At 36.1% G+C, this 14,254-nt stretch overlaps 1 long non-coding RNA gene across 1 annotated transcript in view; it reads right to left on the bottom strand.

Annotated features, from left to right (window-relative positions):
* Positions 1 to 14,254, bottom strand: part of LOC132419591 (uncharacterized) — a 43,876-nt gene that overhangs the window by 15,623 nt on the left and 13,999 nt on the right. The window contains exon 2 of the long non-coding RNA XR_009518213.1: positions 12,273 to 12,355. This is a non-coding gene — a long non-coding RNA (uncharacterized lncRNA). The remainder of the gene's footprint in view (positions 1 to 12,272; positions 12,356 to 14,254) is intronic.

Here is a 14,254-nt window from a genome sequence, read left to right as displayed (position 1 = left end):
TAGTACAGTGTTTACTTGTAGCAAGAGGGGAAAGAGAGTGTACACAAGATCCAATCCCTTGCAATGCATTGGTCCTCCATGGCCAGCAGATCCATTTTACAGCCATGATAGGCAGCATTCTTTTTATGCAACTGAAAAGTTTCTGAAAAGTCAAGGATATTTAGAACCCATCTGAGGTGCAGAGATTTCAGGTTAAAGGAAACCTATGCAAAATAATTTGGCAAATGAAGCATTCTGAGGTAAACAGCTATCCTCTAATGGATAAACTTTTTATGAAATCATTGTGGGAACACAAAAATATTAATATACTATAATGCTGAAGGAGCATTGGCAAGACAAAGACTGCAATGTAAGAAAGGAAAAGAAGAAGGCAAAGAGTCAAAAGAAATAGGACACACGGATTTAGCAATTTAAGAATGGGGACAGGGCTTCCCTGGTGGCGCAGTGGTTGAGAGTCCGCCTGCCGATGCAGGGGACGCGGGTTCGTGCCCCGGTCTGGGAAGATCCCACATGCCGCGGAGCCTGCGCGTCCGGAGCCTGTGCTCCGCAACGGGAGAGGCCACAACAGTGAGAGGCCCGCGTACCGCAAAAAAAAAAAAAAAAAAAAAAAAGAATGGGGACAGTGGAAGGGAAGAATCTCACCTTCAGAAAGTAAACCCACCTAAGACTGATTGTCAAGGAATTTTGGAAATCATCTGAGGTGAAAGTGAACAACTAAGGAAGCAACTTAAGAAAGAGAAAAAAGCCTCTCATGTAGTCTAACCAAGTGGAAAGTATACGTATGAAAGATTTCCTCTCCCACTTTGTCCATGCAGTAGCAAAGGCATTCATGAAGTTAACTAAAGTATCAATTTTTAAGTTCTAAAGTCTCTTCAACTAAAGAATAAATAGCATGACAAATGTTGTACATTTTTTAAGTTCTATGCCAACCCCTGGATTAAACAAACTAAACAAGTATTGATATAATTTTCCTGCAAGCCTTTACTTTTCGGAGTTTAAGCATGTTAGCATATATGGTAAATCTTCAACAGAAAGATGCAGTGTTTCCCAAATTTAAGTCACTGAAATTTTTGCTAAAATTATTTCCAGGGATTAAAGATAAGAGCACCACAAATTACCAAAAATGGTATTAAAATACAAATAAAAATGATACGGAAAAAAAGACACTAGGAGATAGGAAATAATTAAGTACAAATATCTGATTAAAGTTGATTTGAAATATTAAGATTTTGAGTACTTATGTGGAACTAGACACATGGCTAGTGTAGAATAATGGCTGCTCTTGACAAGGTTATGGAGAGGAGAGGAAAGATGTTGTGTGCCAACTGGGAAAAGCAATGGGCTTTATTTCTGCTAAAGGTACCAAAGCGTTAAGAAATATGTAGACAAATGAAGGGTATATGCCTGTTTGACATCCTTCAGATTAAATTTGGATTAAGGTATATGGTCACAAGCTTCAATAGATTTGAGCAAGAAAAACAAACTAAAACTAGAAAAGGTCTAAATCCCAAGACTTACCAAACTATTACAGTCTTCTTAGCATATCCCAAATAGCAAATACTTTATAATGCGTTCTTCACTATTTATATGCATTGTTGTTTCATGCACCTAAAAGTGTCAGTACCATAGTATATAAGTTTGGTTATGAAGGCCTCAAACTTTTCAATTACCATTTTAGACAGGGTCCTTTTTTTTTCTTTTTCACTGTTGTGGCCTCTCCCGTTGCGGAGCACAGGCTCCGTACACGCAGGCTCAGCGGCCATGGCTCACGGGCCCAGCCGCTCCGCGGCATGTGGGATCTTCCCGGATCAGGGCACAAACCCGTGTCCCCTGCATTGGCAGGCGGACTCTCAACCACTGCGCCACCAGGGAAGCCCTGACAGGGTCCTATTTTAATGAACATACAACCAATGTGATTTGTGGTCTTAGGCCAGACTCTTTACTTAAAACCAGATTTTTAAAGTCAGGTTTTGACTTAAAATACCTGAGTGGAAATTTGAGGAGAAAAGATGATGAGTTGATGGATTCAATTTTTACCATGAGGGAGATTTTCAGTAAGCAGTTAAATATTCACATCTGAAGTTCAAAAATAAGATGGACTAAAAATAAATATTTGGGGTTCATTAACAAATGATGGAAACTGAAGCCAAGGAAGTACTGAAGATCATTCAGATGGGCTGTTCAGATGGACAATATAAAGTGATATGAGAAAAAGCCTAGGGAAAAAAAAAAACACCTTGAAGGAAATAAACCTCATTATTTAATGCTTAGCCAGAGAAAAACAAGAATTCCTTATAGAATGACTACTTAACAAAGCCTATTTTATATGAAACTGTATCATATTATTGCCTTTCATTTTGAGTTCATTTTCTCTTTGCAAATCACACACACACAGACGTACACACCTAAATGCAGATTTCATAATTGTGGTTTAGGTACAATAATATTACAATAGCAACAAATGTTTGTGAAATTTTTACTATGTAGCAGATACTAGGCTAAGTTTTTATATAAATTAACTCACTTAATCTTCATAATTAATCTTCATAATGGCCTGCTCTACCTATCTGTGGCCATGTGATAAACTAACCTAAAACTTGGTGTTTTACAATGGCCAATTATTATATTTCGTGATTAATGAAATCAGGTCAAGAAATCAGATACGGTTAGAATGGGTGATACTTTTACTCCACATGGAGTCAGCTGAGGTCACTAGACGATATTCAGCTGGTGGATCTAACATAATTAGCAAAACTATAGAATTTTTGGTAATTTGAAAGATATAGAGTAAATTTGTAAAATACTTTTATGCGCAGAGCACTCATAGATTTAGCAGAGGATACAAGATTTATCAACATATAGCCCTCAAAAAGTTTATATTTTAGTGAAGTCAATGAGGGCAATAACCTTAGTACAAAATCGTTATTACATATTAGGAATCAAGTTCCATGGAATAGCTATGGCACTTCAGAGGTGAAAAATAGTCTGATTTGCACTGATCCTATATGTAATGTGCTCTCTGCCATGACAATCTTTCCAATCTACCATGCAGTTACACAACCACCTTTCAAGGATCAACTCAGATGTCACATCCTCCTGAAGTTGTTCCTAAATCTCCAAACTCTCTACACCTTGAACCTCTGTTGTACATTGTTTACATTTATCTCAGGATACTCAGTTTAACCCATTTTATATTACAGTTCTGTTTGCCCTTTTCTAATCTCCTCTCCTCTGTTAACCAGACCATTTGTCTTACCCATATTTGGCTCCTGTTTACCACATAGCACAGGACAAAAATTAATAATTACTTATATATTAATAATGAATATGAACCTATTAAAGAATTATTGAGTATCCACTTCATATTTTTGATTATCTACTATATGCCAAGAACTAGGTATAGAGAGATTAATAAAACATGGTTCATGCACTTACAAGAGTTGACAGTGTAGTTGTCAATTAGATCCAAACCTAAACCTTAGAGTTCAAGGATTCACACTATTACAGTTATTGGCACCCATGATAATGTCTTGAATCCAATTTAAAGTGAGAGATTTACCTAACACAAATTTTACAACTTCATTTTTTCAACTTACAAAGACCTAAACACTCAAATAATCTCACAATAGGCAGAATCTATTTTTTGTCCAATTAGGGAAAATGCTCTTCCCTCATCATCAAGCAGTGTTACTTGCAATTTTTAAGAACAGATAAAATTTGTAAGGAGAAAACTAAGTAGCCCAAAGGCTGAAAATAAATGTTAATATTTGACTGATAACGGCTTCAGAATATCAATGGTAGATCAATATCCTTATTAACAAAAGTAGGTTACTTAAATCCATGAGTATGCCTCCACCATGTTGTCTCTCTCCTTATCATCTGGGATTCACAGAGACTCCATCTCCACCACACAGAGGATGACAACCCTAAGGGATGAGGGCAACCAATGGGAAGAAACTGTATCTCTGAATAACCTCATGGAGCAGAGTTGAATCATTCAGTTTGGACTGTTATTTAAAGGAGAAATCAAATTACATCTTCTTTAATTTATTGAATCTTTGTCCTCTTTGTCAGAGCATCCTAGTCTCAGACTAATAGAGACCAGTATATCCTGTTCACTGAAGCTGCCCAAGAAATACATCATCAGTACTTCCCATCATTATTCTTGATCAGTGTAGGTCTGATCTAATTGAGAGTAGCCAAGCATCCATATATCCAAATATAAGCAATCTTTAAAAGTGTATAACTAAGAGCCAACTCTACCAATATAATCCAAGTATAGCAATGATACCTAAATTCAACAACTGTATATAATCAAATTTCATGATTGGATTTTATATAAAAGCTTGGAACTTCCAAATTACTTTAGGTCATTGTCTGGTGATCAACAAAAGATAGACATTATAATATGACATTTAAAAATATCTTTTAAATCATTTTCCAACAAGCAGATATTTAATAATAAGTTGTTATTTTATTTTATTTTATTTTATTTTATGGTTTGTATGAAATATAAGTAAATTACTCTGAACCTAATTTATGATATTTCAGGAATCCCTGAAAAGATCACTTCCCAATTTCCCAAAGTCTAACTTGCTTACTCAAAAATGCCTAGATTTCCTTTAATAGGGTTAAACATCTATTAAAGGGAAAATAAGATTCCAGATAATCTGAGGAGGAAGAGGAAAAACAATTTGAATTTATATCTAGTTATAAATGATTGATTTCATCTATTTTTCCAAAAATAGTTTTTATTGAAGGATAGGGTGCATGAAAAGTAGAAATGAGTGAGGTATTTCTTAGGACAAAAAGATATAATCCATCTACTTTTCAATTTTGCCTAGAATTGATTGACTCTACTGCAAATAAAATGATAATAAAAAGAAAAGAAATCAATAGATAGACTAAATAATCAGCCAACAAAGAAAGAAACATAGCATTGTTAACAGGAGATGTGTGATTACATTTATGGTAGAAATCAGTTTTACATGCAAGCAGTTAACCACCTATTATGTTTTTTTTCTAGGATTCATATAAGGAAATCAGTCTCCTCCCTGAAGTTCACCTCACTTGCTCATTGATAAATGATCATTTTGTTAAATTGACAGTAATCTAGGATATTTAACATCTCTAAGCCAGTTTCCTTATCTGTAAAATAAGAAAAATAATACCTACATTATAAACTCACTTTATTTTTTAGAATTTATTAATTTATTTATTTGTCTGTGTCAGGTCTTAGTTGCAGCACGTGGGATCTTCATTAGCGCGTGAGGGATCTTTTAGTTGCAGCATGCGGGATCTTTATCTGAGTCATGTGAACTTCTTAGTTGTGGCACATGGGATCTAGATCCCTGACCTGGGATCGAACCTGGGCCCCCTGCATTGGGAGCAGAGTCTTAGTCATATTGGTAATCACATTCTGATTACCAATATGAACTCTTTCAACCTTCTAACTTTCCTCCCTGCCTCTAGTCTCTAAATATATCTTCCTCATATGATCTTACCACTTTCACAATCAAAGCATTAAGTTCCTGTAAGATAAAATCTAAAATTCTTAGTAGAGTGTATCTACAAGGCCCTCGTGATATGATGCCTAGCAATTATTTTAGTCATTTGTCCTGCTATTCCTAGTTTAATACTTTAACCTTAATCCGTTACTGCTTGCAGTTCCCCCACAAACTCATACTAGGTTTCAATGATACACCTTTACTTTTCATCTCTCCTGAGACTCCATTAAAGCAAAAACAGAAATCTATAAAAATAGAATTAATACATAACTGAGAAGAATGTAGGAGACATATTATCAGCAAATGACTGATATCAACAGATTGTTAGAGGCTGAAAAGTGCAGAATAGACAATTAACTAAATGGAATTAAAAATAAATGCTTAGAAAATAAAGTCAAGCACTTCTCCTAGAAAGTAAAGTAGAAATGCAAAGAGTCAGAAAGCACAAAGGAAAAGATGGGTTACAGGGAACCATCACAGAAGTCCAACATCTGAATAACAGAAGTTTTAAAAAGAATGAATGCAGAAAATGGAGAAGAAATTAATAGAGAAATAACAGACCAATTCTTCACAGCTGAAAGATCTGAGTGTTTAAAGTGCAAAATAACACGTAGAATGATAGTAATTAAAACTCACACCTAGAGACGATTATAAAAGTTTCCAAAATTAAAAACAGGTTATCTAAAAAAGAATGAGAATGGGTTGACTTAGACTTATCACCAATACTGATGTCAAGAAAATTGATAAATGCCTTCCAGTTAACGGTGAAATTTTTTGACTGTAAAATGATATACCCAGTCCAATATCTAATCTCTCTCTCCTTCTCTCTTCTGCTCTCTCTCTCTCACACACACACACATGCGTGCACACACACACACACACACACACACACAAACTCTCACACAGTGAGAGCAGAATACAGACATTTGCTAATACTATACGTTTTTTTTCAAACAGTTACTTTGCAATGTTGACTAGAACAGTAAGGGACAAAAAAGGGAAAAAAGAAAGAGAAAGAGAAGAAACGGGATTTAGAAACTATGGATCCCACTCAGGAAAGCAATGAAGGAAATTGCTGGAGAGAGGCTATACAGTAGCCCTAGAAAGCAACTGATTCAGATTAGAGTAGAAAGATTGATGGTGCCAGGAGGAAGGCATTTGGGAAAAGGTCTCTGCTTGAGTAGATATAAGGGAAATATATGAAAATGTAAGATGCATATTACTTTTTTTTAAAAACAAGAGAGAAAAGTCAGTTGCTAACCAAAGGGCAAAAAAACAAAGTTGTGCTATAATGAGGTATCACCTCACACTGGTTAGAATAGCCATCATAAAATGTCTACAAATAGGGACTTCCTTGGTTGTCCAGTGGTTAAGACTCCATGCTTCCAATGCAGGGGCCATGGGTTCGGTCCCTGGTCGGGGAACTAAGATCCTGCACCACATGCAGGATCTTAGATATAGCACAGGAAACTGTATCGAATATCTTGTAAAAACCTATAATGAAAAAGAATCTGAAAAAGAATATATATGTATTACATATATAAATATATATTTATATAACTGAATCGTTTTGCTGTAGAGCTGAAGCTAACAAAATACTGGATATCAACTATAGTTCAAACAAAAAAATTTGTGTAAAAAGCCACAATTCAAATGTGGAGAAAATAAATCTTTGGCATGATTTTAATCAATTGATAAGAAGAAAAGAAAAAACATCCCAGCATAGCACAGTACATGACACAGCACAGTTATAAAAATGTAAACTTTCAGAGTCAATTTATGGAGAAAGAATGAAAGACTTTGTTGCTGTTTCATATCAAATTACAAATGATAACAATCTTTTTTTTTTCACTATTCAAAAAGCTTTTAAAAAAAATTCTTTCCAGGATTTTAAAAAAATGCTGTCTCGGGGCTTCCCTGGTGGCGCAGTGGTTGAGAGTCTGCCTGCCGATGTAGGGGACACGGGTTCGTGCCCCAGTCCAGGAAGATCCCACATGCCATGGAGCAGCTAGACCCATGAGCCATGGCCGCTGAGCCTGCGCGTCCAGAGCCTGTGCTCCACAACGGGAGAGGCCACAGCAGTGAGAGGCCCGCGTACCGCAAAAAAATAAAAAAAATAAAAAATAAATAAAATAAAGATGCTGTCTGTCACATTTTTTAAAATTTTATTTTATATCGGAATATAGCTGACTTACAACATTGTGTTAGTTTCAGGTGTACAGCAGCGTGATTTAGTTATACATATATCTATTCTTTTTCAATCTTAACAAAATAAAAAGGTAGCTGGTAAACGGTGGAGAGTGATGAAGGTAAAAAGGTGAACAGAACAGTACAGGTGATAATATCAATTCTTAATAGTGTATCAGGGTATTATTTATTATCACAAAAGTAACCTGCAGGGGCATATACCCTGAGAAAACCAAAATTCAAAAAAAGTCATGTACCAAAATGTTCATTGCAGCTCTATTTACACTAGCCCGGAGATGGAAACAACCTAAGTGCCCATCATCGGATGAATGGATAAAGAAGATGTGGCACATATATACAATGGAATATTACTCAGCCATAAAAAGAAACGAAATTGAGCTATTTGTAATGAGGTGGATAGACCTAGAGTCTGTCATACAGAGTGAAGTAAGTCAGAAAGAGAAAGACAAATACCATATGCTAACACATATATATGGAATTTAAGAAAAAAAAATGTCATGAAGAACCCAGGAGTAAGACAGGAATAAAGACACAGACCTACTGGAGAATGGACTTGAGGATATGGGGAGGGGGAAGGGTGAGCTGTGACAGGGCGAGAGAGAGGCATGGACATATATACACTAACAAACGTAAGGTAGATAGCTAGTGGGAAGCAGCCGCATGGCACAGGGATATCGGCTCAGTGCTTTGTGACTGCCTGGAGGGGTGGGATAGGGAGAGTGGGAGGGAGGGAGATGCAAGAGGGAAGAGATATGGGAACATATGTATATGTATAACTGATTCACTTTGTTATAAAGCAGAAACTAACACACCATTGTAAAGCAATTATACCCCAATAAAGATGTTAAAAAAAAAAGTAACCTGCAGAAGTAACAAAATGATAAATAACCCTAAAACACACAGAGAATGTATAATCATATAATTTAGTATTCTGGAGGAACCACCAAAGGAAATGCATTCAAAAATATTTAAAAGAGCTTGCCTTTAGGAAGCCAAATAACTGTTGAATAGAAATGGTTCTGTGACTTTGATCACAAACTGTTCTAAATTATTAAATTGTTGTTACATGTCCATGTATTCCATTTATAACTTTTAAAACATTTTTTGAAGAGAGAGCTTGGGTGGCATATCTTTCCTAAACCTGAAGATCCAAGTGACTTTCCTTTGTGCTTCCACAGTACCCAGTGCATACCTCCAATGTGGCACCTAACTTTATTGTACACATATGACCATGTGTTCGTCTCCTCCACCAGACTCTGTGTTCTTTTGGAGTACAAACTAAATTTTATTCGTCACTCTACCCTCATCTCCTCGTACATTATCTGGTGTGGAATAAGTAATGATTATACATTCACTTAAAAAATAAACAATCAACCATATTGGGTAATCTAGATTAAAGTCAATATTTCAATCCATGTGAGAATTAATATAAACATTCATGAGATATTTAATTATTTCATTTCCCCGTTGCACATTTTAACTCTCTAATGGGATAGTGATCATGTAAAGCTACATGTCTCCAAACCACCAATATTTAGCAGACACTGCAAGGAAATTTTAACCATAATATAATATTCAAAATTCTTCACACCTAGAATTAAACATAAATCAAAAGTTGGTTCTCAGTCAGAAAAGAAGCAGACTCACAGATATAGAGAACAAACTAGTGGTTACCACTGTGGAGAGGGAAGGGGGAGGGGCAATATAAGGGTAGGAGATTAAGGGGTACAAACTATTATGTATAAAATAAACTACAAGGGTATATTGTACAACGTGGTGAATATGGACAATATTTTATAATAACTATATGTTGAATATAACCTTTAAAAATTGTGAATCACTATATTGTACACCTGTAACATATAAATTTGAACATCAACTATACTTCAATAAAATTATTTTTAATTCAAACATTTTTTTTAATTAAAAATTTTTAAAAGTTGATTCTCAGTCTATCTGGTTTTATATCAACATACCAAGCTCAAAAATGTTAAAATCCCTCACTAACTCACAGCATGCCACTATCAGCCTTAATTTGGCATTATTTCATAGAAATGTTGCAATTACAATTTAGTCCACATTGATCAGCAAAAGTTAAAGGGCAGAATTAATTAATGGAAGTAGTAAAGGGCAAAAAATTAATATGATGACACATCTAAAATGCTTAAGAGTGTAGAGAGGCACTGTTATTTTGACATTATACAAATTGATTCTTGCAAAAGAACAGAAGGGGAAATCTGTGAATAAAGCTGAATTTCAACACACTAAATTGTATTTCAGCATTTTAAAAAATAATTACTAAGTATGACAACCACATTACAGATTTGAAACTTCTGACTAATAGACCTAACAATGACTAATGACATTACAAGTAAGCTGTGAAGAAAATGTACAGCAGCTGCATTAAAACTATGCCTTCCAAGTTGATGTGTGGATTTATACCAAAACCTCATATTTTAAAAATGACTCAGTTTTTATTAAAATGCATGAAAAGTTTTAAACACCATATAAAGTATATAAATCTTTGAAGTTGCAAAGATTTTCTGGTGATATTTTTTTTGAGTACTGAAGGAACAGTACAATATTCAAACAATTCAACATATTTGTAGAATACATGAGGACTTCCGATCAATCAAGGTAAGTAGTTGGTGACAACAAATATTCTTATCTTTTGGGGTATTTGCATGACTTTCAGAGTCCCAACATAAACCAAATCCAGAAGTGAAATCAGAATATTAACTTTTCTATTTGTAAACCCCCATTATTACATCTCATTTGCTCTTGAGAATAAATTTCAGAGTTAGACCTGGCAGCTAGGTCTAACTCATTTTTTACAGCAAGTCTGTATTAAGCTAAAATCAGAAGTAAGCAAAAAATTAAAGATATTATATCAAATAATTTATTAAGAAAAATATACACTTCTATGGGCTTCCCTGGTGGTGCAGTGGTTGAGAGTCCGCCTGCCGATGCAGGGGACGCAGGTTCGTGCCCCGGTCCGGGAAGACCCCACATGCCGCGAAGCGGCTGGGCCCGTGAGCCATGGTCGCTGAGTCTGCACGTCCGGAGCCTGTGCTCCGCAACGGGAGAGGCCACAACAGTGAGAGGCCCGCGTACCGCAAAAAAAAGAAAAAAAAAAAGAAAGAAAAGAAAAGAAAAATATACACTTCTAACTCATATATAAGGACATTTGAGTCTTCAGATTCTTACCTGCTGTCCTGACCCACATGTTGCAGTGAAATGATGGCATGTCTTCCTAGTAGAAGACAATACCATGAGACTGCACCATAAAAACAAAACTAGAAAGTTCCAATCAGAAAAACCCTCCAAGGGAAGGTTGAACTTCTCATCCAACAACCCTGAATCAGTTCTGAATTATGGAGCTTTTTCCAAAATATGGACTATTTTTTTTCTTTTAATATAAACATCTTACTTAGAAATCCTGAGATTTCTCAGATTCCTATTAAGAATTAAAGATGTCTCAGTAATCATTTTTAAACCATCTACGAAAACACTAAAATACATAATTGTCATATTATAAGGATTTTTTGCTGTCAAGTTTTTGGTTCTTCATGTTACTATAGTCAAAATGCATTTATTACTAGATGTGTCTTCCCAAGAAGCTATGGAAGAGATGAATCCATCTCAAAGCGATGAAGAAACACTTACTGCATTTCACGTGATAGTGAGACATACATATTTGAACATCTCTGAGGTGTGGATGCATCTCACAATTCATGGCATGTCAGATAAATTCACAGCATGTTTTCTTTCTTTATGGTCTATTAAATAATGGTGCACTTTACAATGTATTCAATTCAGTTAAACGTACCATCCCCTCACTTCTTCCATTTGATCACTTCAAATCAATAATGTAAAACCTTATTATGTAAACACCAAATTGCCAAACCCTCTAAAATTTAAGAACATTCTCTAAGTTCAGAGCTCTTCTCTCAAAAACAACAAACTACTTATCCTAACCAACAAGAATTAGTTTCCAGTGCAAAGGACAGGGAGGACATACACAAGTGTTGTTTCATAGAGTTTGTAAAAGGAAGGTGCCCAGGCAGCTGTATAAACATGTTACACACATGACATTTCAAGTTAGCCATTAATGATATATAAAGTAATTATTGAACCTATGGCCAAAGACATTGGGTATGTGTCAAGGCCAGCTCTAGCCGAGCTGAAGCTAGACAGCTAAGCTCACTCAAAAATAAGGGTATGGAACATCTAAGTTTCACACTTGACCGGGAGAGTTAGAATCTGCTTTTCTGACATGTACTTTATACATCTCTGGCGATGGCTCACCTCACATCTGGATAAGGGCAATGGCATTATTCCTGAGGAAGGACAAGCAGCTTGTTGTGACCCTTGGTCCCTGACAACGTGGAAGAACTCTTCAACCAATAAAACATTTTTAAAAGTTGTACCTGTAACTAATTTCAACATTACTTTGGTATTTTGGCTTGTTTTTTTTCCAAACCACTTGTGTTTCACCTGGGACAGACATTCGTTTCCAACAGACCTGGTAGATTAGAGAAGACAAAGTAACTATACCTGCTTCGTTGCGACTGGTACTTCTGCCACATTAGAAAGGAAAAACTTATTCCATTGGGCCAATGACATCTATTTGAGCTTATCTGTGGGGAAAGCAAAAGACATAGAAAGAGAACATAGGGATTTCCCTGGTGGCGCAGTGGTCAAGAATCCTCCTGCTAATGCAGGGGACAGGGGTTCAAACCCTGGTCCTGGAAGATCCCACCTGCTGTGGAGCAACAAAGCCCGTGAGCCACAACTACTGAGCCCACGTGCCACAACTACTGTGCCCACGTGCCTAGAGCCCGTGCTCTGCAACAAGAGAAGCCACCGCAATGAGACGCCCGCGCATCGCAAGGAAGAGTAGCCCCCCGCTCACTGCAACTAGAGAAAGCCCGTGCGCAGCAATGAAGACCCAACGCAGCCAAAAATAATAAATAAAATAAATAAATTTATTAAAGAAAGAAAGAGAACATAATAAAAACAAAGGAAAAAGGAAAGACAGTAACAGATCCCATTATCAAGGCAGCAATAGCAGGGACTTCCACGACAGCTATTACAGGGGGTGACAAGGTGGCAGTTGCCAGACAGTCTAATAGGAGAGAAGATTGTGATAGACTCAAAAGATGAACCATCTTTACAGCTGAGGGATTCATACACTCGTCTGCATCAATTGCTTTAACAAGCCCATACTATATTCACAATATATTTATGAATAGCACAATAAATATTTGTAGCAAAAATCTGTATCTAACTCTGGTTATGCCTGTCTTGATCTTAATACCGATATTCTTAAAAACATGGAATCACTACAGTGTATTTCCGGTAGGAAATAGATATGGTAGTGCCATATTCCCTTAAAGGGCATTTTGCTTATTAATTCATTTAGTATTTATCTTCCCCAACTAGTAAACAAACTCAATAAAGGCAGCGGTTGTTTTTATAATTTATATATTCTTTATCCAGTGCTGTATTCTCAGCACCAAGAAGCGTTCCTGGCACATACTGTGTGTCTAATACATATTTGTTGAATAAATGAAAAATGTACATATCATTTAGGAATTTCATATAATTCACTATATCTTTATATATACATTAAAGATAAAATGTTTAATATTCCTTAAGACTGAGTAAGTACAGCACGCTCAGAAATTTGTGGCCTAGTATCATGTCAGCTGAAGTGTATTTCAGTTTGATAATTAAATAGAAGTTATACACTTTCAAGTAATCCCTTCCAAATACTCTAGCACAAATACTTGAAATTAGTGAATGTCAAATACACTCATTCACAGCCCGTCAGCAAACTCATAGAAAGTGAGAACACAGGGTATAAGTGGACACGAAGGGGCCTGGGTCCTATTTTTCATGCTATTAAAAACCATACATAGTGTGGTTAATAGTGCTCTCATATCGCGTTTGGAGCCCTAGATGCAGTGTGTTAGCGGAGACGCAGAAGGCTAGCTAGCTCTAGCGGCTGAGTGCCAGTGGAGGGCAGCACAGAGCTACTTCAGAGAAAATACATTCAAGAGGAAGATAACAGCTCCCAGCTGAGAGCAGGGTCCTTAGGCAGATCTACTGCCCGCTATTGAAGAGGCAGCCTATTTGGAAAACCAGCCCACAGGATAGCCAGCAAGAATGGAATTCCCAAATACATTAATGTATGAAGCCAAGAAGTAAGGGAGATGGGCAGGAAACAATGCCAGGATACTCAGAATAATCTGGACTTGGACTCAGCAGAGCTCCCAGGAGCCACTGATTCTGAGAGTGATCTCTCTCCAGAGCTGCTGAATCAGACGATGTCTTACATTCGTTCCAATTCCAACATCTTGGATCCCAAGATCACCAACAAACATGTTTTGAATACTATCTTTTTGCAAAGATTATCCCTCTAGTAGAAAATATAAATAATATATTTTTATATTATTTTTGCTATCATTTCACAAAGATTATTCGTTAGGAAGAAAATATTAACAATATAAATAATATATTAATATAAAATTGTT

This window comes from Delphinus delphis, chromosome 2 (genome assembly GCF_949987515.2).
Source record: "Delphinus delphis chromosome 2, mDelDel1.2, whole genome shotgun sequence".
Taxonomy (NCBI): Eukaryota; Metazoa; Chordata; class Mammalia; order Artiodactyla; family Delphinidae; genus Delphinus; species Delphinus delphis.
Note: the sequence above shows the minus strand (reverse complement) of the source record. Positions and strands in the feature narration are given on the sequence as shown.